Below are 24976 nucleotides of genomic sequence, written 5' to 3'. Positions count from 1 at the left end.
GGGAGTAGGTGCCTATGGAGTGTAAAATAGAGCATCCGATTCCCTGAAACTGGAGTTTCAGGCAGGTGTGAGCTGTTCGAAGTTAGTCTGGGAACCCAACCTGAGTCCTTAGAAAGAAACATCAAGTATTCTTATCTGCTGAGAGCCCTTTGCAAACTCCAAGACTTTGTATTTTGTCAGAATAATTTTATGCTCTGTTCTTTGTTTTAATTTTATCATGTCTTTGATTATTGAAGAAAACAAAGACCCAGCTGCAAAGCCTAGCACTTATGGCCCTATTTAATAAAAGGTTCAACTCTCTGATGATTTTTATTTATTTTGTAATTGGTATATCAGATAATCTGATACCTTTGTCTCTATCTGTATCATTTCTATGTTTCTATCTTTTTAAATATAATATTATTTTTTGAGACTGCCACATACCAGCACAGAATATACTCCTGCCCTCTCCCCCTCTAACTCTTCCTATGCTCTCAGATCCCAAATTATTGATCTTTTCTTTATTATCTTTACATGAGTATACATACATACACATATATGTATATTAACTCAGGATATATATAATCTGTTAAGTCAATTTAGATTTGTTCATATGTACATTTGTCCAGGACTGATAACTTGGGATTGGACAACCAGTCCGGAAAACCCAACATGGTCAAAACTAATACTGTCTCTGTCAGCAGCCATTTACCATCTGTGGATTTTCATTATGGGTTGGGACCTGTGGAATTTCCCCTGTCTACTTGGGCATGTCAATTGGTATTGTTATGTTGGTTTTGTTCAAATAACCATGTTGTTCATGGGTACATTTTCCCTGTCATGTCTTGTGGGAACTAGCTCATAGCAGGTGCTCTGAGCCTCTCGCTCCTACAATCTTTCACTGGGCCACTGAGCCTTATGTGTAGGTGTTGCATTGCAGATACATCAGTTGGAGTTGGGAATGCCACAGGCAGTTTTTTAGTCTCCGTAGTTGTGGATCCCTGAAATAGTTCCCATCTGTTGCAAACAAACAAAAACCTTCTTTGATGAGGAGTAGGAGCTACACTTATTTCTGGGTACAAGGATATGTATTAGAATACAGTTATATTGGTTCAGGAGTATGAAGGGAGCTGGTTCTCCTGTTGGGTTTGGAACTCTTAATCCTTGAGTAATTGGTTAGGGTTATAGTGATAGGTATACATTACCTCCTATTGGCCTTAAACCCAATTAGATAGCTGTTGGTTATCCACATTATAAAGGTACCACTATGGTGTAAGTGTGGATTATATGCTGGAACAATCATTGTTGCTGTTCACAGGCCTTGTAGTTTTATAGGAATGCCAATTGCTCCTCTCTTAAGTGGCATACTTAGTACCTTCTGATCCTCTGAGAGCCAGTCCTAAGGGAAGAGGCTTCCAGGTCAGTTCCAGTTTGATTCCTGAAAGTCTTATGTCTAAAATGTGTGGCAACTTCAATGACAAAGCCTTGACTTCAAATTCTTATGTCACATATTTTATTTAAATTATATATATGTATATATATATATATATATATATTATATAATGTAATTTTAGGTAAACAGAAAGAGTCCCTAATATACATTTTTTGTGTAAGGTAATTTTAATTTTTCCAGTGTCTTTGCAAATCACAAAGTTATAGTGTACATATTATTCACTGAGAGTTGGCAAATCACAATATTTGGCCTACCCTCAATTAAATTTGTGTATGTGAACTATTAATATATGTAGTTCTGAGACAGTATGATTGAGCATTTGAAATTTATAAAGTCATGTTGAAATTTGACTGCCATCGTAGTGTTATACCCCCAAAAACTCAAGTATTCGGGGTCCCAGGCCACGTTCGCGGTCACCCCAATTACCAGGCAGATTCGAGAGCTTGCTGCAAACTGCACGAGGCTTTATTGTAGTTTAACGAGCTAACCCCATGTTAGCTCGGGTCTTTCACCCACCTGCCATGGCAGATGGCTAGAAAAAGACGGCTCCTAAGGTCTCCCCAAAGATCTTATAGGGCAGCGTAAGGGGAGTGTCTAGGGGTACGCACAGGCTCATGATTGGTGTGCCTCCAGGCTTGGAGGGCTTGCCCTGTGTTGATTGGTCAACTGGTTGTTATGGCCCATAGGCCCTCCCAGGGTGGTTGCTATGCTCTCTACTGTCATTGCTGTGTGCTTGTCCGTAAAGCACACCCAGAGCCATAAAGCATAGCGCTACCAGCTAACTTCTGATTGGTTCCTTGTCACGAGACAGGCATCTGACTTTCTAGTGACTAACTTCTGATTGTTTCCTTGTCACGAGGTAGGCATCTGACTTTCTGGTTTCTAGGACAAGGTCATAGAAGCACGTGTTCGGCCATTATGGCTGCCAAAAGGGAAGCTGGTCCCTTCAATAGCAGTATTAAATAGTGAGATTATTGAGTGAGTAGAACTGTGAGAGATCAGTTTCCTTTCATGAGAATGGACTTACATAAAAGGGCTGTCACACTCATTGCATGCTATCTCCATTTAAAGTATTTATATGTATATATCTTAAGAAGTTCTACAATAATTGGTATCCATGAGCTTTTCAGAAGGCCTTTAGTGTTTGTGAGTCATTCCTCTTCATATTCCCTCCTTTGCCTTGACCTCTCACCTGCCATTTAATCCTCCTGTTCTAGTTTCCCCTTTATCCTTTTATAACACTATATTCTACCTTCCCTTCCTGGGAAAATCTTTTTCTCCGTGCTTGTCCCTTGCTAGCTACCCAACCTCTACGGGCATTCTAAATGAACCACATGGGCCCTAGGGGGAAAATCCTCTACCATTATTCTGCCAAATGAATATAGCAATAAAATAACTCTGAATGAAGTACTGCTATTCTCATAAGCCAGAGCATCACTCAACTCTCATTAGAGAAGCTTCATCTTGGAGTAAATGGCAACTGACATAAAGACCCAGACTGGACAATGTGCAGAAACTAAGAGACTTTGGAGCAATCAGTTCTAAATAGGATGTCTTCATCAAACCCCTTCCCTAAAGGCTCAGGGATCTATGTAGAAGTATAGGCAGAAAGAATGTAAGAGTTCAATGATGGGGGACATCATTCTGTGTATATGTCTCTCTTATTGGTTAATGAATAAAACACTGTTGGCCAATAGAGAAGCAAGGTAGGTGGTATTAGGAGAGAAGGAGGATTCTAGGAAATGTAGTAGAGAAGGAGTTACCATGTGATCCTATGAAGAGAGGATGCATGCCACTGGTGTCCTCAATAAGATAAGTCTTTATGAAATATATAGATTAATGGTTATGGTTGATACTTCAGACAGAGTTAGCAAATAAGAAATCCTAGTCATTGGCCAGCAGCATTGTAACTAATATAAATCTCTGTGTGTTATTTGGGGGCCCTTACATGGCAGTGGAACTCAGGCAGCTGGTGAAAAGAGTTATTGTTATGGTTCAAGGCAGTGGATGATGCCAAGGAAACTATTTTTTAGATAAAACAGGGATGATACACATATGGACTCAAAGACACTGTTTCATAGCACAGAAGGCCTTCTCAGGATCAAGCCAAAATAAAATCCCAGCAGGGAGAAGGGGAAGTAGACAGATAATCCTACCACATAATAAAAAAAGTATCTATATTTTATACTACTGGTAAAGGGAAAATCAGTTTTATCCAATGTAGCGACCCTGGACATATAAACTATACTCCAGGGCAGGCCTCATGCTCAGGAGTAATTGGCCAACAGAAAATGGACTCCTTCTTTTTTATGCACTTTTTTGTTGTTTTTTTTCCGGTAAGGTTTCCTTTTTTCTTTGTGTGTGTGTGTGTGTGTGTGTGTGTGTGTGTGTGTGTGTGTGAGAGAGGAGAGAGAGAGAAGAGAGAGAGAGAGAGAGAGAGAGAGAGAGAGAGAGAACATGATGTTGGGTGGGTTGGAAGGGAGAATATCTAGGAGCAGTTGGGGGAAGGGAAATAATATGAATAAAATTTGTTTTAAGAAAAATTTAAAAAATAATGAAAAGTTAAGATAATAAAAAGGGGTGTGGGCATGATCAGCATATCACCTGCTACCTCCCTTTCTCCTTTACACTTCCTTACTGTTGTGGATAAAGTAACAAAAACACCTTTTCTAGATTCTGGTCTTGGGTTGTGATTTTCCCAGTTTCCAAAACCACAAACCAAATTTAAGTTCTTTAGATTTCAATACCTCAGACCCAAGCCTCAGGTACTCTGCAATAGCTGCACAAATGAACTAAAATAACAGACCTGGTAGGAAGATTGTAGAAATTTGTCAGTTACCTGATTTTCAATAATATAGTTCAAACTCAAGAAAAACACTGGACAAAATTCTTACAAAACATCTGTCTGTACTTTTCCTATATTGATCATTGTCCTGGAGATATTAAATGACAACATACAATATTGTCAGACAAGTTTCCAGTGTTTACTTACAAGAATCAAAATGTTTAAAGTTATTTTTTTACAACCTAACTTCTTATTTTGATTCTAGCATCTTTGATATAGTAATTCCCATTGCATCTGTAGACCAAATGCCTTGTCTGCAAGATACAGTTACTTCCGGGACTGTGTAGTGGACATGTCACAACTCCAAAGGCTTCTGACACTATCTTTACTACTATTAAAAATGACTAGTTTTATTTCATATGTATTGTAATGTTGCCCACATGATAATAAGAACAGTGTGTGTGTGTGTGTGTGTGTGTGTGTGTGTGTGTGTGTGTGTGTATCTGTGACATGGAGGAGGCCAGAAGACAGCTTGGATTCCATGTAACTTAGGTTACTGAAGGTTTTGAGTTGCCACTTGGGGGTTGGGAACCCCAATAGGATCTTCCATAAGGGCAACCAGTGCTCTTAATTATGAAGCCATCTCTTCAGCACCTGTCTTTGCCTTTGATATCTTTTTTTCTTTTTACTTCTTGTTACTATGATATGCAACACAATTTTAATTTAAGGTACTATAGAAGTCTGGTGCTATAGAAGTCCTATGCTAGAAATGATCAAAAACCTGGTAGGATTTTTGTTGTTGTTGTTTTATTTTCTTCTGGTGATTGAGAAAGGATGAGAAGCATCATAGGAACAAGGTTACATAATCTTTTGGGAAACATGAAACCACAGTGCCATAAATCACCATGACCTAGTATGGCAGGCTTCTGCAAACTCCCTTACACCACTAAGACAACAAATAAACCAGGTCTGACCATTTCCCTTTCTATCGAAATTACTAGCTGGAAGGTAGAACTTAAGTGACTAATGACCAACTGAAGTATGGAGTTATTCTTGTCAATCAATGAACTGGCTTGATGGAATCTCCTTCTTGGTATTTTTTTAATCTGTAAAAAGAATATGAAGAACACTAACTAGAATCAGTGGGTTAAAACAAATTATTGACAAAAAACTTAAAAAATACCCCATGACCTTAGAACTCATTTATGAATCACAGATCTGGACAACGAAAATTTGTATTCTCTCCTCAGTTGGAAGGCTCACCTTTGATCAGGTACTCTGTCCCATACTCAATGTACCCCAACATGCTTTTTTTTTTTACAGGGTATTTTTTCTCCATTTTAATTTAAATTAGAAACAAGATTGTTTTACAAGTCAATCCCAGTTACCTCTCCATCTCCTCCTCCCCTGTCCCCCTCCAACTAACACCCTACCTACCTCATACCCTTTCTGCTCCCCAGGGAGGGTGAGGGCAACATGCCTTTTAAGTTGGTAAACATTGCTCATTGACTCAGTCTTTATGGAGAGGAAACAAGGGTGATAAACTCTCTTCTGTAATGTACTGGTTTTCTTGTTCTTTCATTTTGTTTTTTCTTTTACCTTATATATTTGAGTGTTTAGTTTATATATATATCTATTTACCAAGTGCATGTCTAGTGTCTGAGGAGACCAGAAGGGGATATTAGATCCTGTAGAACTGGAGTTAGAGATAGGTTTGAGCTGTTATATGGGTGACTGGAATCAAACCTGTGTCCTCTTGAAGAGAAACAAGTGCTCTTATCTATTGATCCATCTTGCCAACCCCACATGTGGCTTTTAATTACTTACTATTCTTCTTTAACAGTTGACTCTAGTATTTGATAAGCCAAGCTCATAAAAATTGCACAAATGTTGTCTGATCAAACACCCAATTTGCCTTTGTGAGAAGAGCTCAAATAACAAATAAGGAAAGTATTACAGTATTCTGTGGTAAAGTTTAATCTCCCAGGAATGCTGGTCAAGGATTAAGGACAAGAGGCACAGCTGCTCACATCACCGGGTCTATTAAAGTCCATGACATCTCTCCAACCCCTGAACAATCTTGATTTGTGATTAGCACCACTCCAGGTACCACTGTAACTGTGATTCAATGAGATTGCTGTGTATTAACAGATCTTTTTTCAAGGAGATAACACACCTTTTTTTTTCCTGAGTGAGCTCATTTAAAATAATAGGTTTAAAATGGCAACAAAAATTGGCAGTAATAAAGGCTCTTGAAAATGTGCCATTCTGTAGTCCTTACTCAGACAGCATGGGGAATTGAAAGGGTCTCTGTAGACTGATGGTTTCTGTTTCACATCATCACAGATGATAATGGATCCTGAGGGAAGAGTCAAGGAATTCCTCTGGTGCCTACGTGCAAGTCTCCTTGGCTCAGAAGGAATAAAAGAAAGTCATCCAGTAAAACAATGTATGATGTTGGCTTTTAGCTGATATTTGTCAATCATTTTTCCTTTTCAAAAGCAGTCTACTAGTAAATATGTGTAAATTAAAAGAAAGTAGGCAATGCACAGAAGTTGAATTTAATATTAATGTGGTTGGAATGAAGCCTTTATGTAGACTGCTGTATTCATTGCCAGGCTTCATTAACTGTTGACCTTCGACAAATTACCTTTGTCTTTGTGGTTCAGTTTCATTCTGGGACACAAAAACTGTCAGTATTAACTTGAATAATATCTACAAAGCAGGGAAAACATTGCTCTGAAAGACAAAGACTCAATAAATGCTTGCTCATTATAGATTTTGATTAAGTTATTTATCACAAAATCTTTTGAATCACTATTATCATCATGAACTTAACATGTTCAAGTAGATGCAAGGCCTTAGGAGAGAAGAATTAACTTAGAATCTCTGTCTTTAAGGGGTTAACAATAATATGAATGAGAAAGTCAGAAGTGCTAGGATAGATGTGTGTATGGAGAAAATGGTAACTGTTAATTGCTGTACTGTACAACAAATTACACTACTCCCCACATTCATAGGATAAAGCAGCATCTGTCATCTTTAAGATTGTATGGGCCAGGAATATTGGCTCAATGTATTTTGGTGCATCTTTCTCAAGGGCTTTCAGGAGATTATAATCATCCTGTTGGCTGGGACTATAGTTTTACTGGAAGGCTTGACTGATGAGAGTCTTGTGCTCCTGAGTTCATTCACATTGGTTTTTATGGTGCTTAGTTCCTCACATCCAAAAGAATTGAGGGTGTTAGTGCCTTTCTTGTGCCTTCTCCATTGTTTTGCAAAAGAATCCTGCCCACAAAACACTTCACAGCTAGCTTTTATCAAAAATAGCAAGAAATGGTCGGTCATATAGTAAATCTTTTTAAAACACAATTTCAGCCATGACATTGTATCATTTTTGCTTTTTTTTTTTTTATTTTGTCTGTCCCTTTGAAGTGACTCACTAGGTCCAGTCATACTAAAGGAAAAGAAGTTACGCAGTGATGCAAATATCTGAGAGCCCAGATCGTTGAGGTCTGTGTTAGAAGCTGCCTAACAAAAGGCACAGTGGTAAAAAACAGAATACAAGGGGAAGCCTTTTGACATAGAATCAGCATGGTTTGGCTTCTAAAGAGTACCTCGTCATTTGCTGGAAATCTGTGATGTTCTAAGATAATAAATAGGGTGTTCTAAGATAATAAAATGTGTGCAGGAGCACAAATGAGGATATGATAGTTGGGATCATAGGAGAAATTACTTTGATACTGATGGCAGCTTCCACATAGAGTGGCATGTGAACTATCAAGAGATCACGGGTTAGTAATAGTAAGGCTCATAGGTCAAACTGAACTATGTAAATTACACAAAATATTAAATTACTTAAAAACAGTGAGAAGAAATGGAAAAGGTGTGTGGTCAATCACAGCTAAGCACTGAGCAGAACTCCTGGAATCCAGCTGCAGAGAGGGAGGAGTGATGAGCAAAGGGGTCAAGACCAGGCTGGAGAAAACCACAGAAACAACTGACCTGAACAAGGGGGAGCTCATGGACCCCAGACTGATAGCTGGGAAACCAGCATGGGACCAACCCAGACCCCCTGATCACGGGTGTCAGTTAGGAGGCCTGGGCAATTTATGGGGCCTCTGGCAGTGGATCAGTATTTATTCTTAGTACAGGAATGGACTTTGGGAGCCCATTCCACATAGAAGGATACTCTTTCAGCCTAGACACACAGGGGAATGCTTAGGCCCTGCCCCAAATGACTTGACAGACTTTGGTGATCCTTCATGGAATGTCTCAACCTCTCTGGGGAGGGAATGGGGGGTCAGTGGGGGGCATGGGAGGATGGGAGGGAGAGGGAAATGGGATTGATGTATAAAATGCCATTTCTAAGGTAGCATATAATGTAGTCATCAATCTCATTATCAGGGGAGGGCATTTCAGGTAGCCTTTCCACTGTTGCTTAGATTGTTAGTTGGTGTCATCCTGGTAGACCTCTGGACATTTCCCTAGTGCCAGATTTATCTCTAAACCTATACTGTGGTATCTCTTATCTTGCTCTCCTCTATTCTTCCCTCGACTCATCCTTCCTGCTCTCTCACGTCCTCCTCTCTCCTCCTCTTCTCATCTTCTCTTTCTACTAGCTCCCTCTCCCCTCCCTTACAACTACCTTATATGCCATCCTAGACCCTTCATCCAGTAGCTGATGGAAGCAGAAGCAGACACCCACAGCTAAACACCGAGCTGAACTCCTGGAATCCAGTTGCAGAGAGGGAGGAGTAATAAGCAAAGGGGTCAAGACCAGGCTGGGGAAACCCACAGAAAGCTGACCTGAATAAGCGGGGGTAGGGGGTGGGGGGGTGGGAGCTCATGTACTCCAGACTGATAGCTGGGAAACCAGCATAGGACTGATTCAGACCCCCTGAAAGGGGATGTCAGTGAGGAGGCCTCGGAAATTTATGGGGCCTCCCATAGTAGATCAGTACTTATCCCTAGCATACAAATGGGCTTTGGGAGCCCACTCCACATAGAAGGATACTCTCTCAGCCTAGATACACCGGGGAGGGCCTAGGCCCTTCTCCAAATGATGACAGACTCTGAAGACCCCCCATGAAAGGCCTTACCCTCCCTGGGGAGCAGAAAGGGTATGGGATAGGGTGTTAGTGGGGGGCAGGGGAGGAGGGGAAAGAGAGAGAACTGGGATTGACATGTAAAACAAGTGTGTTTCTAATTTAAATAAAAAATGGAAGAAAAAATCATTTCTAATGAAAAAAGAGCCTGTGATAATAAAAAAAAAACATTATGAGAACCTTACTCATGAATTTTAAGGCATGCATTCTCTCTCTCTCCTTCATATATACACACTCTTTTCATACTTTCCCATTGCTTATATATAATCAGCAAAGCTGAACTTTAAGTGAGTATTTCACAGAAGCTAGTTAGGCAATGATACAAAGAGGAAGTAAGGAAAATTGTACCTAACTACACTAGCAGATGGAAGTCAGTCCTTTAGATACCTTGGGATTCATTTATCTTTCTTGTCTAGAACATATTATGCCTGAATGGGAGTCCTTGAATTTTGCTTATGGTTGGTCAAGTTTGGAGATATCACAGTTACCAGTGAGTGATCAGGACTTAGGCCTTCCTATTCCTTTCAATTTTTAGGTACTACCCCTGGTTGCTCAATAAGACATTTTCTATTTACTTGTTTTTTTGTAATGTCATGTATACTATTAATTTTTTATATGAATTAAGTCTAGTTAGTGAATTCTACATTTATTTTATAGGTCATTTATTCATTATTCTCTGAGTATTGTCTTCATTTCAAAAGCTAATGGCTCACTTACACTGTACACTCCATATCTCATATCTACTTTTATGAAACAACTGAAGTTGAAGACAACATATACATAATTGGGAACTTGGATCATGTTAAGTATGACTAGAACATGGGGACTTGACAAAGGAAGACTGGAGAGGAAGACAGATAGGCAGAGAAAACTTTGAAAGAAATATGAACTTATAAAGGCAATGGTGTGTCACTGGAAAGTATAAGCAGAAATTTGACTTTATTATGTGAATAAGTGAAATAAAAAGCAATGGTTCCCATAAGAAGATGTATACACATTCAGGGTAGTCAGAAGATGTCCCTATGAAGTCATTTGTGTAGGTTTCAGGGATGACTAAGCATGTTCATTAGTCTATGAGGGAAGGAAAGGACTTTTGCTGGAGGTAGAGTCATGTAGGTGGAGAGAAGGCTACAATAAACCAATGTTTCTCAGCCTTCCTAATGCCGTGACCCTCTAATATGGTTACTTATGCTGTGGTGATCCCCAACCATGAAATTATTTTTGTTGTTACTTCATAGCTGTAATTTTGCTAATGCTATGAATCATAATATAAATATCTTTGTTTTCGGATGGTCTTAGTCAACCCCTGTGAAAGGGTCATTTGACCTCCAGGTTGGGAACTGCTGTAATAAATAATCAAACTGTCTCTTTTGTTACACATTTGTATATTTAAAATATAAAAATGATTATGCTCAATGTACCAGACAAATAATTTATATATACTTAATAATTTTAATTTTTTCTATCTCAATAATAAAGATTTATGAACATAGTCAATTTGTGGTTTAGCTCACACACAAAGTTAAATCATGATATTCACATTAATTTCTTATTAAAATTTTTGATGTACTTCTTTTCTGCTAGCATTGAATATCAATGTAAAGTGAAGAAGGTAAAGACAACAAATTAGGTGAGTGGGTGAAAAATGGCTTAAAAACCACATGTTAATTATGTAGGCACCATTTTAAACATAAGCTCCCCAGTAATTCAACAAGTCAATACAAGACAAATAAAAATCTCAATGAATTATATTCTTCATAGAAATAGAAAAAAATTCACATGGAAGAACAAAAGACACTAAATGGCCAAACCAATCCTAAATCCAAAGATCAACCCTGGACACATTATCATATCTGATTTCAGGTTACAAGGTTATTGTAACAAGAACAAAATGATATGAGTGTAAAAGTAAATATGCAAATCATTGGAAAAGAACAGAAGACCCTGAAATAAACATTTTCAGCTACATCCCACCTGATTTTTGACAAAACATACATTGGGTAAAAGATACTCTTCTCAAGGGGTGTTGGAAAATTGAGATACTCCATGTAGAAGAATAAAAGTGGTTGCTAATCTCATACAAAAATCATTTCAAAATGAATCAATACCTTAACATAGGACCTGACCCTCTGAAACTATTAGAGGAAAAGAGTTTGTGATACAGGCATGGGCAAAGACTTTCTGAAAATGGCTTAGAAAGATTATGGCAAAAAGATTGCCAAATGAGATTGTATGAAGTTAAAAGCTTATGCATAGCAAAAATAAACAATGGGAGAGAGACAGTTTAGAAATTAGAAAATTATTGATAGCTATACTTTGGATTTAGGATTAATTCAGAATATTTAAAGAACTAAATAACCAAAACAAAATAAAAACTAAAATGTCATAAAACCAAATAGAATCAACAAATGGGCTAATAAGAAATACAGATAGTTATCAAGATGAAGAAAATAAGTGAAAATAAAAATTTCAATATGCTTAGCTTATTCAATATGATTATTCAATATCAGGAGAATGCAAATTAAAGTTACATTGAAATCCAAATCAGAATGACCATCCAGAACATAAACTCAATGAAATCCTGGTGAAAATATGAGGAAAGGGAGGCCTTACACACTAAGGGCAGATTCTTCAAGAAACAAAAAGTAAATATACCATATGTTGCAGTTATGAACTGTCTGAGTTTGTACACAAAGAGCTCTATGTCAGCACAACACAAGGAAACTTGCACATCTATGTTCTTTTGTAGCATTATTTCTAACAATAAACTTATGGAATCAGCCTCAGTGTCTCTCAACAGGTGGACAGATAAACAAACTGGAGTATATGCACACTAGAGTTTTATTCGGTTATAAAGAAAAATAAAATTATGTCATGTTATGTATAGTAAAGTGTATAAAAAGAAATTATCATAGTAAGTAAAATAAGACAGACATTGAAGACAAATATCCTAGACTTTCTCTCATTGGTGGGTGCTAGATTTTATATAAAACATAAAATTTATTGCCCATATGTGATACACACACATATATACCACATGCACACATATATATGACACAAAAGTAAGCAAATTGTCTGGGGAAATGAAGAAGAATAGAACGTAGGAGGGTGGGGATGAAAGGGAGTGTATGGTGTAAATGTTCAAAATAAAGAATGTACTTGTCTGAGATGTTTTTATGGACTCAATCACTATATAAAATGAATAGACATAAAAGCATAAAACAGTTGAAGATGGAGAAAGCTCATGAATTGACCAAGGTGACCAAGTTAGGAAATGTTAGAGTAGGGATTTGAAGTTAGGTATTTTATTGCAGAAACCATGGAGTGAGGAAACTCACTTTCTGCTCTCAAGTCTGGTGATGGGAATGAAACAAAAAATGGAAAGCCCAAGCAAGTATTCGTTTATGGGTAGACAGTAAATGCTTGGATAAAATCTGAAAGAAAACAATAAGCTAATAGACACTATAAATAAGTTATGAGGCAGCCTATTGTATACTCTGCATAAAAACATAGCAATTGATTAAAAAATCATTTGAGGAAGAAATTGGGAGAAAAACAAGCTTCACTGCATGTAAAAAGTGGGAACCAACTGTTCTTATGCATGTCAAGGGTCTCAGGTGACAGCAGCAGAGAACAGTAGTTGTCTATACAACTTTGTATTGCTTAAATTGTTAATTTTTTTCTGCACTGTTGGCTTCTGTTGTTTGAAGGTTTTAAAATTAAGCCCGTGGCTTCAGAACCTAGGCTCTAATTTGCTCTTCATTTAGTACTATTGTGTTAGAAACCACAAGAAGATACAGGAAGAGAAAGGCACTACTTACACATGGGGCTGTTGATCATCTTGTCTCATGGAGAGGGTGAGCCTCAGAAGTCTGGAGTCTACTGTCCAGTGTTTCGATCTGACACTGCTTACTTTAAAGTGATAGTGTTTCATACTTTATGAATGTACATGTTTATAACTCATGATCCCTCTTGATCATTATTGTCTTATAGTTTTATTTTGCAATTGGAAATATTCTCATTTGAGAATATCTTTTTTAAATTAGGAAGCTCTTTTGTGCTTAAACAGTCGAATCCTTAGGGTATTTAAGGCTAAAAAACTACTGAGAGCCAAGAAGAAATACCAAATGCTGTTGCTCTTTAGCTATGGTTAAAAAGTCCCTACAAGGGAATATAGTAAAAAAATCACTTTAGGATTACTTAAGGACATCAATATTCATACTGGGTAAAAATTAATATAAATAACTCTGAAATAGCATATAACTCTGTAAAGAAAGGTAGGAATATTTTTCAACTTGGAAGAAAAGAAATAAAATCTACTTTTGCCTGTGTAGAAGAGTATAAGAAATAAGTACAAATTTTTGGAAAAGATTAAATAAATATTCAGGAAAAAGTATTCCTAACTGTAGTTTATAAGGTTATGCATCAGAAGCATTGTGTTTGTCTTCTTGTGGCTATAGCCATGTTGGTAAGGGCCCATGAGTCCCAGGTCTAATATTCAGATCTCGGCAAAGTAGACAGGTCATTTTATGGCACAGAAGCAAAACAAAACCAATATCATTGATCAAGCCTGTCCTGAAAGAATAATGATGGGACTGGTCTTTGATTGACTTCTTCAGTACTATGAGAGAAGCCTGCTTCAGTAATGAATCTGTAACTGGCTCTTCAAATTTTTCCAATAAAATTTGTTTTCATAGTTCATCAAAAATTACATTTGATATGTTTGTTCAAGTGTCTCCAAACATAAGCAAACAGAAGCCATGTGACTAAGGGATCTGAGGCCAGAATGATATGGGGAAGAGTGCAAGCTGTACCAGTGGCCTTTAGAAAGAGCAGGAAAACTAGCTCCCCTAGATAGCTCCAGAAGGAATGAAGACTGGGCAAAAATGTATTAGATTTTTGATGTGTAGATTATATAAATGTGTTTTGTCTTACATCAGTATGCTTCTGAGAATTTGTGATTGCACCAATCATAAATGTACACATGCATGGATGTAGAAAATGATGGGGGTTAATGGTGCCTTTTACTAGCCTTCTTAGAAGAATGAATCTCAGATGAATCACAGTCATCCACTTATTCAGGGAGACTTTGCAACCAAGCTTAGTGTGTGTCAGTAAGCAACATCCACAGTAGAAGGACTCAGAGAACAGAACATACACAAAGAAGCAATGCATGAGCTGTCATATGGTCTAGATAAACTCGGAAGTCAACTTTGCCTTCACCAATTAATCTTAATTCGTCATAGATAATGATGCAAATCAGAATTAAGTGTCTCTTTATTTGAAGCAATAGGAGGAAGTACATAACATTTTTAAGTAGAGTTGTTTTCAAAAGTTTGACACCTGAACCTGATCTAATTTCAAAATATACAGACTGTGAAACATTGCATAATATAGTTAGTTGACCTGAACTTTTCAACTATGTCACCATTATGAAAAACAAGTGTGATCCAACAGAAAAGCCCAAGCCAACGAGGACATAACAGTCCTGGCAATGAAAAATGATGTCTGGTGCTTGATTCAATAATTTTTATTTTTCAAAAGATAACAATGAAGAATTACCAAAGATGTTCCAAAAATAGTGTAGGTTCTATTTTTTAAATGATTTCATTCATTGGTACAGTTTAGATCTTGACTATCCCTAAAAGTCCCATAGGTAGAAGGCTTTTTCTCCAGTCTTTAATGATTGGGTGGCCTTTTAAAAGATGGCACCTAGGGGAAGGAATTTGGGTTGACTGAGGGAGTGCTCTTGAAGTGGCTGTTGAGATCCTAGCCCCTCCCCACTCTTGTTTCTTGGGTCATGAGGTTAATAGCCTCCTGTTCCAAATCACACAGTAATATGCTATGCTACCAGAGGTCCAACTCAGCAGCACCAAGTAAACATGGACTGAAATTTCTGAAACAAACCAAAATAAACTTTGGCTTTTACAAAACTGATTTTCTGAGGTAATTTTCTTTTTTACTGTAACAGAAAGCTGACTAAACTGTCTGATTCACTCAAACTTCTGTAGTTTTAATCCATATTTTGTTTGCCTACTGAACTAAGGAATCTAGAATTTATTTGGGAAAGTTTTAAGGACAAAGTGACCTGATATTCAAATGTTGGACATATATTTTTGGCAGAGAGAATGATCAATGCATCCATCTATGTATTGAATACTGCATTTCTGAGAAAGAAGGTAGAATAAGAAGTTGTTTATGTTCAGATTACACTTTTATTTTGTTTCTCAAGAACCTCAAAAGGTAGGATACACACATGGACAATGAAAATAAGCAAATAGAGGCAGCACCATGACTGTAGGAATCCAAGTAAAGATTGTTTTGCTGACCCCCACAGGCTATTCTCCATAAGCAGTAAGATAGTTCATCTAAGTCACGAATTATCACCATAGCTCCTGTTGCCATAGAAACAGAGCAACTGATGAAGCTCTTGGCCATAGAAATCTATGATGAAATATCTAGTAGCCAGATGGCCTGGCAACTGAAATTGTCATGCCTTTGTGAGCATTTATCATGAATTGGCATCACAGGGGAAAAGAGATTCCTTCCAGTGAGAACGGAGCAGGGATGGAGACGTGAAATCAGCAGGTGTCTGTTGGTAATTGGTACCAAGGGGCAGGTGAAGGGCTGAAACCTAGGCTGGGGGCTCCACCCAGTTCAACAATTCTCAGTTTACTTTTGTTATTACTGTTTCCATTGCCTTCTCACCTTCTGAGCACAGCACTGTGCAATAATCCCTTTGCATATCTCCGTAGTGTCTAAGAACAAATGTAGTGGCAAAAGCTTTCAAATTCCTCTTCAAAATAATGAATTTCATATTTGGTCTGCAAATGGAAAATGCTAGCTGCCAAGAGAGAGGCTTGTATGTATTTTTATTTTCTGGCATGTGTATCAGCAATTTTTGTATGCTATCAAAGCCAGTGTTACTGGCCAAATACCTACCAAACAACACAATCTGAACAAAGGCCACATTCTATGACATTAAAGCAGTAGTACAACTTATAGTTATTAAATGCTTCCCAGGTGCTAAGTACTTAACATATTGAGAACCGTATGAGGTCTGTGCTCATGTCCTCATTTTGCAAGTAAAGGAACTGGGGTAGAGAATTTTTTAGCTGAGTTAAAGTCACAGCAAACAATTTGAATGTGGGTAGAATTCAGAGCCTGTAACTTAGCCATTTAACAACTTTACTAATTATTTTTTCCAAATATAAGGCATTTAAGATTCAGGAGATATAAGTTGGACTTCTTAATTTTTTTCCATCATAGATCCGTTTTATGCTCAATGAACCTTATGGGAATTTGCTCAGGAAAATTTACACATGCAAAATATTGAAGAAAAGATTACAATAAAAATGATTTATTGAAGTGTTAGAAAAATTTTAGTTACACCAAAGTTTAGTTAGTTTTGGTAGTGGTTAGCAATGTTTTCATAATATAATAAATTATGTAGGCTTTTGTAAAGCATTAAATAAGTTCACACTAGGGGTCAGACACACACCATAATTTTGAAGTAGTTATAGAGTATAAATGTTATCAATGTTATCTTAAATCATCTACACTAATTACAATTAGGTATAAAATTTGATATTCACATGCTCTCTGTTTGGTATTAATTATAAGCATTGATTAACCACAGAGGTCTGTTTTCTATACTAATCACATAAATAATATATTTCTTATAAAATTTAGTGGAAGTGATAGTGTGAATCTTCCACACTGAAGTAAGTTCAATAAAAACCATGAACTCTTTTGGGGGTCCATGGATATTAGGTTAATAATGCTGGGTTAAGAATGATGGTTTCTTCTGGGCATGGTGGTGCATGCTTTTAATCCCAGCACTCAGGAGGAGGCAGGAGGATCTCTATGACTTTGAGGCCAGCCTGGTCTACAAAGCAAGTTTCAGAGAAACCCCGTCTTGAAAAACCAAAAAAAAAAAAATGATTTCTAAGATCTTAAAAAGTGTGATAAGGATGCTGAAGTTAGCTCTCCACCATTGACGGCTTTTTGGCAGTAGTGCAGGAGGGGAACAACTCAACTCTATTTAAGGGATAGGTCACTGAGAGTTCTACCATGTTCCAGTGAGTATATAGATAACACAAATAGAACTTATTTTTTCTTTTTCTTTTAAAAATTCATTTTTGTTTTTTTATTTTTATTTTTATGGGGGAAGGTCGCTAGGGTAGGGAGCAGACATGGAAGGAATGGGAAATGTGTGTGACTAGGATACATGTGAAATTTCCAAAGAATCAATGAAAAATATACTTAAAAAAGAATATGGTTTCCACATTTCTGTTTTGATAGTCTGTAGAGTATCAGAGTACCTTCTCTCACCAAAGAGAATAGAACCTAGTAATGGAGGGCTCTATGCAGGCACCATCTGTGTGGATATTCTCCTCGAGGATGAAGCCCTGCTGCCAGTTTGCAGAGAGCAGCCCTGTGTCCTAGTTTCAGTCTGGGTTTGTTGGGAATCTCCACTGGAACTCCTTAGCCAACAACTCAAATGAATGTAACCCAGTCCCAGCACTGGGAACCCCTTTAATAAGAGTCTCTACTAGGATCACCCTCATAGAGTCCAGGAGTTTCTACTTCACTAGGTTTAGACAAAGGTCCCAAATGTCCCCCAATTCCAGCCATCTTTCTCCTACACTCTTTCTATTCCATCTCCTCCAACCTGATCCCTCCATGCTTCTGTTTCCACCTGCCCCAATCCACCCACAAAATCTTTTCTCTTTCCTCTTCCTAGAGAAATCTATGCATCCCCAATAGAGCCCTCCTCTTTACCTAGCCTCTCAGGGTCTACAGATAGTAGCTTTGATATATATATAATATATATATATATATATATATATATATATATATTGTTTTTTCGAGACAGGGTTTCTCTGTGGCTTTGGAGGCTGTCCTGAAACTAGCTCTTGTAGACCAGGTTGGTCTCAACTGCCTCTGCCTTCTGAGTGATGTGATTAAAGGCATGCGCCACCAACGACGGGCCCAAAATGCCCCTCAACTAAAGAATGGATAAAGAAAATGTGGTACATTTGCACAATGAAGTATTACTCAGCTGTTTAAAAATGCATCAAGAAATTTTCAGACAAATGGATGAACAAGAAAAAAAATCATCCTGAGTACTGGGGCAATGGTGTACAGAAGCTGTGGGAGTGGCCAACCAATGTCTTATTTAACTTGAGGTCCACTCTAGAAGAAGGAGCTCAGACCTAACACTGATTGCATGGCTAGGAACCAGAGACTAGATAGCCCAGAGACATAGGTTAGATCCAAACACAACTTGTCTAAAAACTAAAACACATACAAACAAAAACTAAATCAAGCCGGGTATTGGTGGCTCACGCCTTTAATTCTAGCACTGAGGAGGCAGAGGCAGGCAGATCTCTGTGTGTTTGAGGCCAGCCTGGTCTACAGAGCGAGTTCCAGAAAACTTCCAAAGCTACACAGAGAAACCCTGTCCCTGTCTCAAAAGAAAATCTAAATCAAAAAATGATTCTTAATGATATGCTGCTATACTTATAGATGGGTGCTTATTCACTCATCATCAGAGAGCCCCCGCCCCCAAGCAGATGGGAGCAGATGCAGAGAACAACAACTAGATGTTACTTGAAAGGTCTAAAGTGAAGGTCTCCGTTGTGGCCCTCTCCTCAGAAGAGGGGGAGTAAAGGTTATAGGAGTCAGAGGGGATGGAAGATATCAGAAGAACATGGCCCACTGAATCAACTAAGGAGGGTCCATATGGGCTCACAGAGACTGAAATAGCAAGCATGAACCTGCAGGGGTCTGCACCAGGTCCTCTATGTTGTGGCCCACTGAATCAACTAAGGAGGGTCCATATGGGCTCACAGAGAATGAAATAGCAAGCATGAACCTGCAGGGGTCTGCACCAGGTCCTCTATGTTGTGGCCCACTGAATCAACTAAGGAGGGTCCATATGGGCTCACAGAGAATGAAATAGCAAGCATGAACCTGCAGGGGTCTGCACCAGGTCCTCTATGTTGTGGCTGTCAGGTTGGTGTTTTTTCTGGGACTCCTAACTATGGGAGTTGGGTGTTGCTGAATATTTGTTTAACTGTGCAAAGATGTATATTTTTTCTGACTTTGCCAATACAAGTGGACTGGATATTATAAATGTAATTCCTACTTGATAATTGTTCTTATTATATATGGTCTACTATGTTAAAGCTAAAACTTTTTTTTTGGACAAAAAGGGAGAAATGTTGTGGAATATTTGTTTAACTAAGTAACGATGTGTTGCAATTGTTTTACTATGTGAAGATCTATTGCATTTGTTTAGTGGTGAAATATTTGTTTAAATATGTAAAGATGTGTTGCATTTGTTTATTTATGTAATGGTGGGTAGCTGTTTTACCTTGCCTGCCTAAGGCACCTGATTGGTCTAATACAAAGCTGACTAGCCAATAGAGAGGAGGAGGTATAGGCATAACTTCTGGGCAGGGAGAGTAAGTAGTAGGAAGCTTTTAGATTCAGGGGAAGCAGCAAAAGAGACACTAGGGAGATGCTAGGGGCCAGCCAGACAGGAAAGTTAGACATACAGAATGAAAGAAAGGTAAAAAGCCCTGAAGCAAAATTTAGATGAATAGGCATAGGTTAAATTAAGTTAAAAGAGGTGGTAGGACAAGCCTAAGCTAAGGACTAGCATCTGTGATTTATAATAAGTTTTTGTGTCTTTATTTGGGAGCTTGTTTGTGGCACAAAGAAAATTCCAGCTACAAGTGAATGTGTCTTTGTCTTGCTTGCTTGTTCTTGGGACACATTTTCTCCTATTGGGTTATCTTGCCCCTATTTATTTATTATTTATTTTTGTATTTTGCTTTGCCATATGTGGTTGTTGTCTCTTGGAGGTATGCTCTTTTTTGAAGGGATACAAGGGGGGAGTGAATCTGGGGAAGATGGGATGTAATGGGGAGCTGGAGAGAGTTGGAGGGAGGAGAAACTATGGTTGGGATGTAGTGTATGAGAGAAGAATCTATCTTCAAAGAAAAAAGAGAATGACAGTTTGAGACTGAGACCATATTATTTCCCCAAGTCCCACTCCATTCCATGGGGGATGCAAGGTAATATTCTGTTGGTGGGCATGACTTAGGTAGGATGTGTAACTACAAGGGAACAAAATGGCAAAAAATTATTCTGCTGAACACAGCCATCATGATAAAGTTCAGAAACCCTATGTATGGATATGGATTTTAGATTTAATAGAAATCACAACATGAGCAATCTTGGACAAGATTTATCTTCTGTATCTTGGTTTCCTGATCTACCAAGGATCAAATGAAGGGAATCAAATCATCCAAAATGAAGGGAAGATTGGCATCATTGGGCTTTTTAGCATCAAATAAAATAATGTAAAAGAATATAATCAAGAGAAATTCATCATACACATTGTTGGCAATCAGTAGTCTCTTGGTCCTAGGATGACAGAGGGTCATTCCAGGAGATATTTATGGGGACAGTATGACCTACAAATTCAGAATTGCAGGCATCTAACCCATAGTTTTCCAGAGAATTTTTATTGTTTGTTTTGTGAACTTCTATGACAGATAATATTGAAAAAGCCATCATTCAATTAATGATGCTTTGTTGTTGTTGTTGTTTATTTGTTTTTTCGAGACAGGGTTTCTCTGTGGCTTTGGAGGCTGTCCTGGAACTAGCTCTTTTAGACCAGGCTGGTCTTGAACTCACAGAGATCCACTTGTCTCTGCCTCCCAAGTGTTGGGACTAAAGGCATGTGCCACCACCGCCTGGCCTGGAACATATAATTGTTATATCAAGTACATAATGATAATAGCTGGTCATAAGAAACCTTTTTTTCTTTTCTTTTTTTTTTTTTTGCATTTAACCACTACCATGTGCCTGCTATCATGGGGACTATGCTAGCTAGTTAGCATTTCTTTTGATTAACATTTGCCTGAGCATAGCAACTTAAGAAGAAAAGTACTGAGTTTACTTACATTTCTCCTATTTTGGTGATAGTCTTCTCTATACAAGCATTGGAATGCACCAAATGAAAGTACCAAGGTATTCCTATTTCACAACTACCTTTGCTCCTCCTAGTGCTGACAAGGAGCAGAAGTATCACTTTCTCAGCCTCATGCATATGGTAATGAGGTTGCTTTCCTTTGAACTAGATAATTGTAAGAATCACAGACTATCTAAAGCCTGTCCATGTATATTTATGTTCTCTAGCACAGTTACACGTGGGATCAGCAGACATACTACTGGTTCTGTTGGTTTAAATTAAATTCCTTAATCAATCCCCTGAGAAGTGTTATCTTGGAGCTAACTGCCGAATATGCATGAATCTTTTATGTGCCTCATTCTAGACCAGCTTCTGGGAGGGCGGCAAATGGGAATTTTGTACAACAAAAAGGAGCTACTGCCATCAGATTGCATCTGGCAGCTTCCTCATCTTGGTTACCTAGTAACACAGGCTTGGCACAGCAGAAAAGGTTCAGGGAAGTGTTCCTGAAGGAAAGCTCCTGGCACTCCCCTCCCTCAAGAGTAGCAGGTTAAAGTCTACTCTTGGCTTTCACATGCCAAGTCTTTATTATTATTTACTGTCCATGTGTACTTGTAACTGTCATCATCATCTACTTGGTTAACTCAGGAAGCTCTTGCTTAAAGAAATGCAGTGATTTGCCCAAGGCCAATTAGCTTTAAAGTAGTCCAATGAGAACAGAACTACCACTGTTTGACTTCTGAATTTCCTCCAAAGGCCCCGGTGTGGGTCCTAGTGGGACATCTTTGGGTCATTACAGGTATGAGTATGAAAGAGATTGTGAGACCTTTGCTAGTTGGCCATGATATGAGCAGTTTCTACTGGTGTGTTCTTTCAGTGCTGTACAATATTGCTACAGGTTTAGAGTACTGGCCATCCAGCCCTTAACTGGAACCTTTAACACTGTAAGTTAAAACAATTCCTCTCCTCTCCTCTCCTCTCCTCTCCTCTCCTCTCCTCTCCTCTCCTCTCCTCTCCTCTCCTCTCCTCTCCTCTCCTCTCCTCTCCTCTCCTCTCCTCTCTTCTCCTCTTCTCCCCTCCCTTCTCAATGTCTCCCTTCCCTTCCCCTCCCCTCTTTTGTGATCCTTCTCTGCCTCCTCTTCTTGTTCCTACCCCCCCACATGGAACTGAGTGTATGGGTGTGTGTATACTGGAGGCATGTATAAGTTAGAGCAGTCCCTGAGTGTTTTCTTCTGAAGCTCTGCATCCTATTCTTCTAAGACAGACTAGACTAGGCTGGGAGCTCACTGTTTGGGTTAGGGTGGCTTATCAGTGAGCCCTTGGGGTCCATCTGTCTCCATGTTGTTGCATGTATCCAAAGATTTAGTTAGGAGCTTGAGCAGCTATGCATGGCTTTTGATGTGAGTATTTGGGATTTGAACTCAGGTTCTCATACTTATAGAGCAAGAACTCTTAGCCAAGGATACACCTTCCCAGTCTTTAACTGATTGATTCTCTCAAGCACATTAGCATGACTGAGAACTGGCAACACAAGAACCAGATCATTTTTATTCCAGAACTTATAGTCTTAGGCATTGCTAGAAATTACCTATCTCAATTTAACTCTTGACCTCCTGGATGCCCCAGAAATGCAGTGGTTATTTAAGACCTACATTTGCAGATAGGCTGAGGTGGGGTAAGCTACAAGGCACAGACCACACTGGAATACTTATTTCTTGGCCACTCTCTCCCAACAGTGGATGCAGCTATACAGATCAAATTTCCTTGTCTTGTAGTCCCATAGTATCTGTATTAGTGGTTCTTGGGCTTTTCAAAGTCTTCATTTGGACAGAAACTATCTGAAAATGAACACTCTGGTGGTTGACTTTCTTCCATAGCCAAAAAGATTTTTTTTAAGGCTGAACAAAAACGGCCACTTGGATATCAGCTGAGGCCAAAGAGAAACGTACTCAAATTCTCTGCCATGGATATAGTTGGCAGTGACATGGTACTTGTGACACTAAAGCCTCAAAGTAAGTGTGGGCGGGCCCTGGGATTTCTTTCATTTCTCCAACAAGTGAGAGTCCCCTGTTGTCTAGAGAAGTTATTTATTGCCCTTAAAATGTCTTGCAGAAGTGATTTCTGCCTGTGTACTCGAGTCCATTTTAGAATAGTGGTGTAGGTAATAAGCTTCTCCACACATTGGAGTTGAACTTGGGGTGCTGTGATATTTACAATTGTGGGGACAGTACATGGAGAGAAAAAAATCCCATTTAGGCAGGAACGGGGAATTGAGCTGGACCACATGCCATATTTGACAGTGCATGGGCAGCTGCAGAAAACAACCTCCATCTATGCTCAGATGACACTGTACTTCCTAACAGAATTCAGCAAATTGTCTCTAATAATTATGTTATCCCAGAGGGAGGGTGATGATAATGGGCCCAATGCCCATAAATGGCAATTTTACTAAGGTTATTTAATTACTAATTGTGATACTAACATTAATTGATTTCTGAATAATATGCCAGCAATTTTGCTAAACATTTTATATACACAACTGCTAATAATCTCCACAAATACTTATAAAGTGGTATTGTTCTTTGATATCTATATAAATTTTCATAGACAAAACTGTTTTTTTATCTTTAATAAGTAGCAGTTATTGAGAAGAGTTTGCTCACTTTTTGCAGAAGGAATTAAATCTGGACTGGAGATTGAATAACCAGCTTCACTATCTTTCAGACTTTACCAGTACTTTTATAATTGTCAATGCTGAGAATACTTTGCCACATAAATAAGCACAAAAAATAGCAGAATCTTGTTCAAGGCTATTCAGAAATTGTTTGAAATTCTGTCTCACCGTAGGCTGAAACTCACTTAACAATTTTCAGCAGCCCAAACATCAATTTTTAAAATTAAACATTCTAAGCCAATGGCATACTAATTTGATACACATTATTCTTAATCTTTACATCACAGGTTGAAAAAAATCTGGGGCTTTTTTGGTATTGTTAAGAAAATTTGGCAGAGGCCATAAAAGTGACAAAAACAGATTTTTGATTTGAGTCAAGAATTTAGGTTTATTGCCTTTAGTTGGTCAATAACAAACAAATGAAAAAGAGAAGTATATAGCAAAGTGAGATGGGGGGACTTTCTATCTATCTCTTCTAGATGGAAAATATATGTATGGGGGCTGGGGAGACAGCATGACTAGTCAAGGCACTTGTTGCAAAGCCTGATGACCCAAGTTGAATCCCCAGGCCCATGTAATGGAAGAGAGAACCAACTTCCATAAGTTGTTCTCTGACCCACACATGAATACCATGGTGTGATCACACACATATACACACAACTCAGAGTACATATTTGTAATAAACCCAGGAAAATGTGTATGCAAATATTTGTATGTATATAAATGTGTGTATTGTAGACCAGGCTGGTCTTGAACTCACAGAAATCTGCCTGCCTCTGCCTCCCGAGTGCTGGGATTAAAGGCGTGTGCCACCAAGGTTTGAAGTGCATTGGCCGGGAATTGAACCCCGGCCTCCTGTGTGGCAGTCGAGAATTCTACCACTGAACCACCAATGCTAATCTGTTTTCTTATATAATTATTTTTTCTCAATTGTTTGTTTTCTGATCCCTGTCTCTTTTTCTAGGCTACTGTCTCCAGCAGAGACTGT

General features: G+C 38.4%; 1 protein-coding gene and 1 non-coding gene across 3 annotated transcripts in view; both read right to left on the bottom strand.

Moving 5' to 3' along the window:
* The window catches only part of Gabrb1 (gamma-aminobutyric acid type A receptor subunit beta1), a 400056-nt gene that overhangs the window by 107329 nt on the left and 267751 nt on the right, over positions 1-24976 (bottom strand). The gene's annotated exons all lie outside the window — the stretch shown is intronic.
* Trnag-gcc lies at positions 24814-24884 on the bottom strand. Its single transcript has one exon. It is a non-coding gene; the product is annotated as a tRNA-Gly (tRNA).

Source organism: Cricetulus griseus, assembly GCF_003668045.3.
Source record: "Cricetulus griseus strain 17A/GY chromosome 1 unlocalized genomic scaffold, alternate assembly CriGri-PICRH-1.0 chr1_1, whole genome shotgun sequence".
Classification (NCBI taxonomy): Eukaryota; Metazoa; Chordata; class Mammalia; order Rodentia; family Cricetidae; genus Cricetulus; species Cricetulus griseus.
The sequence above is the reverse complement of the archived record's forward strand: the minus strand, read 5'-3'. Positions and strand labels throughout refer to the sequence as shown.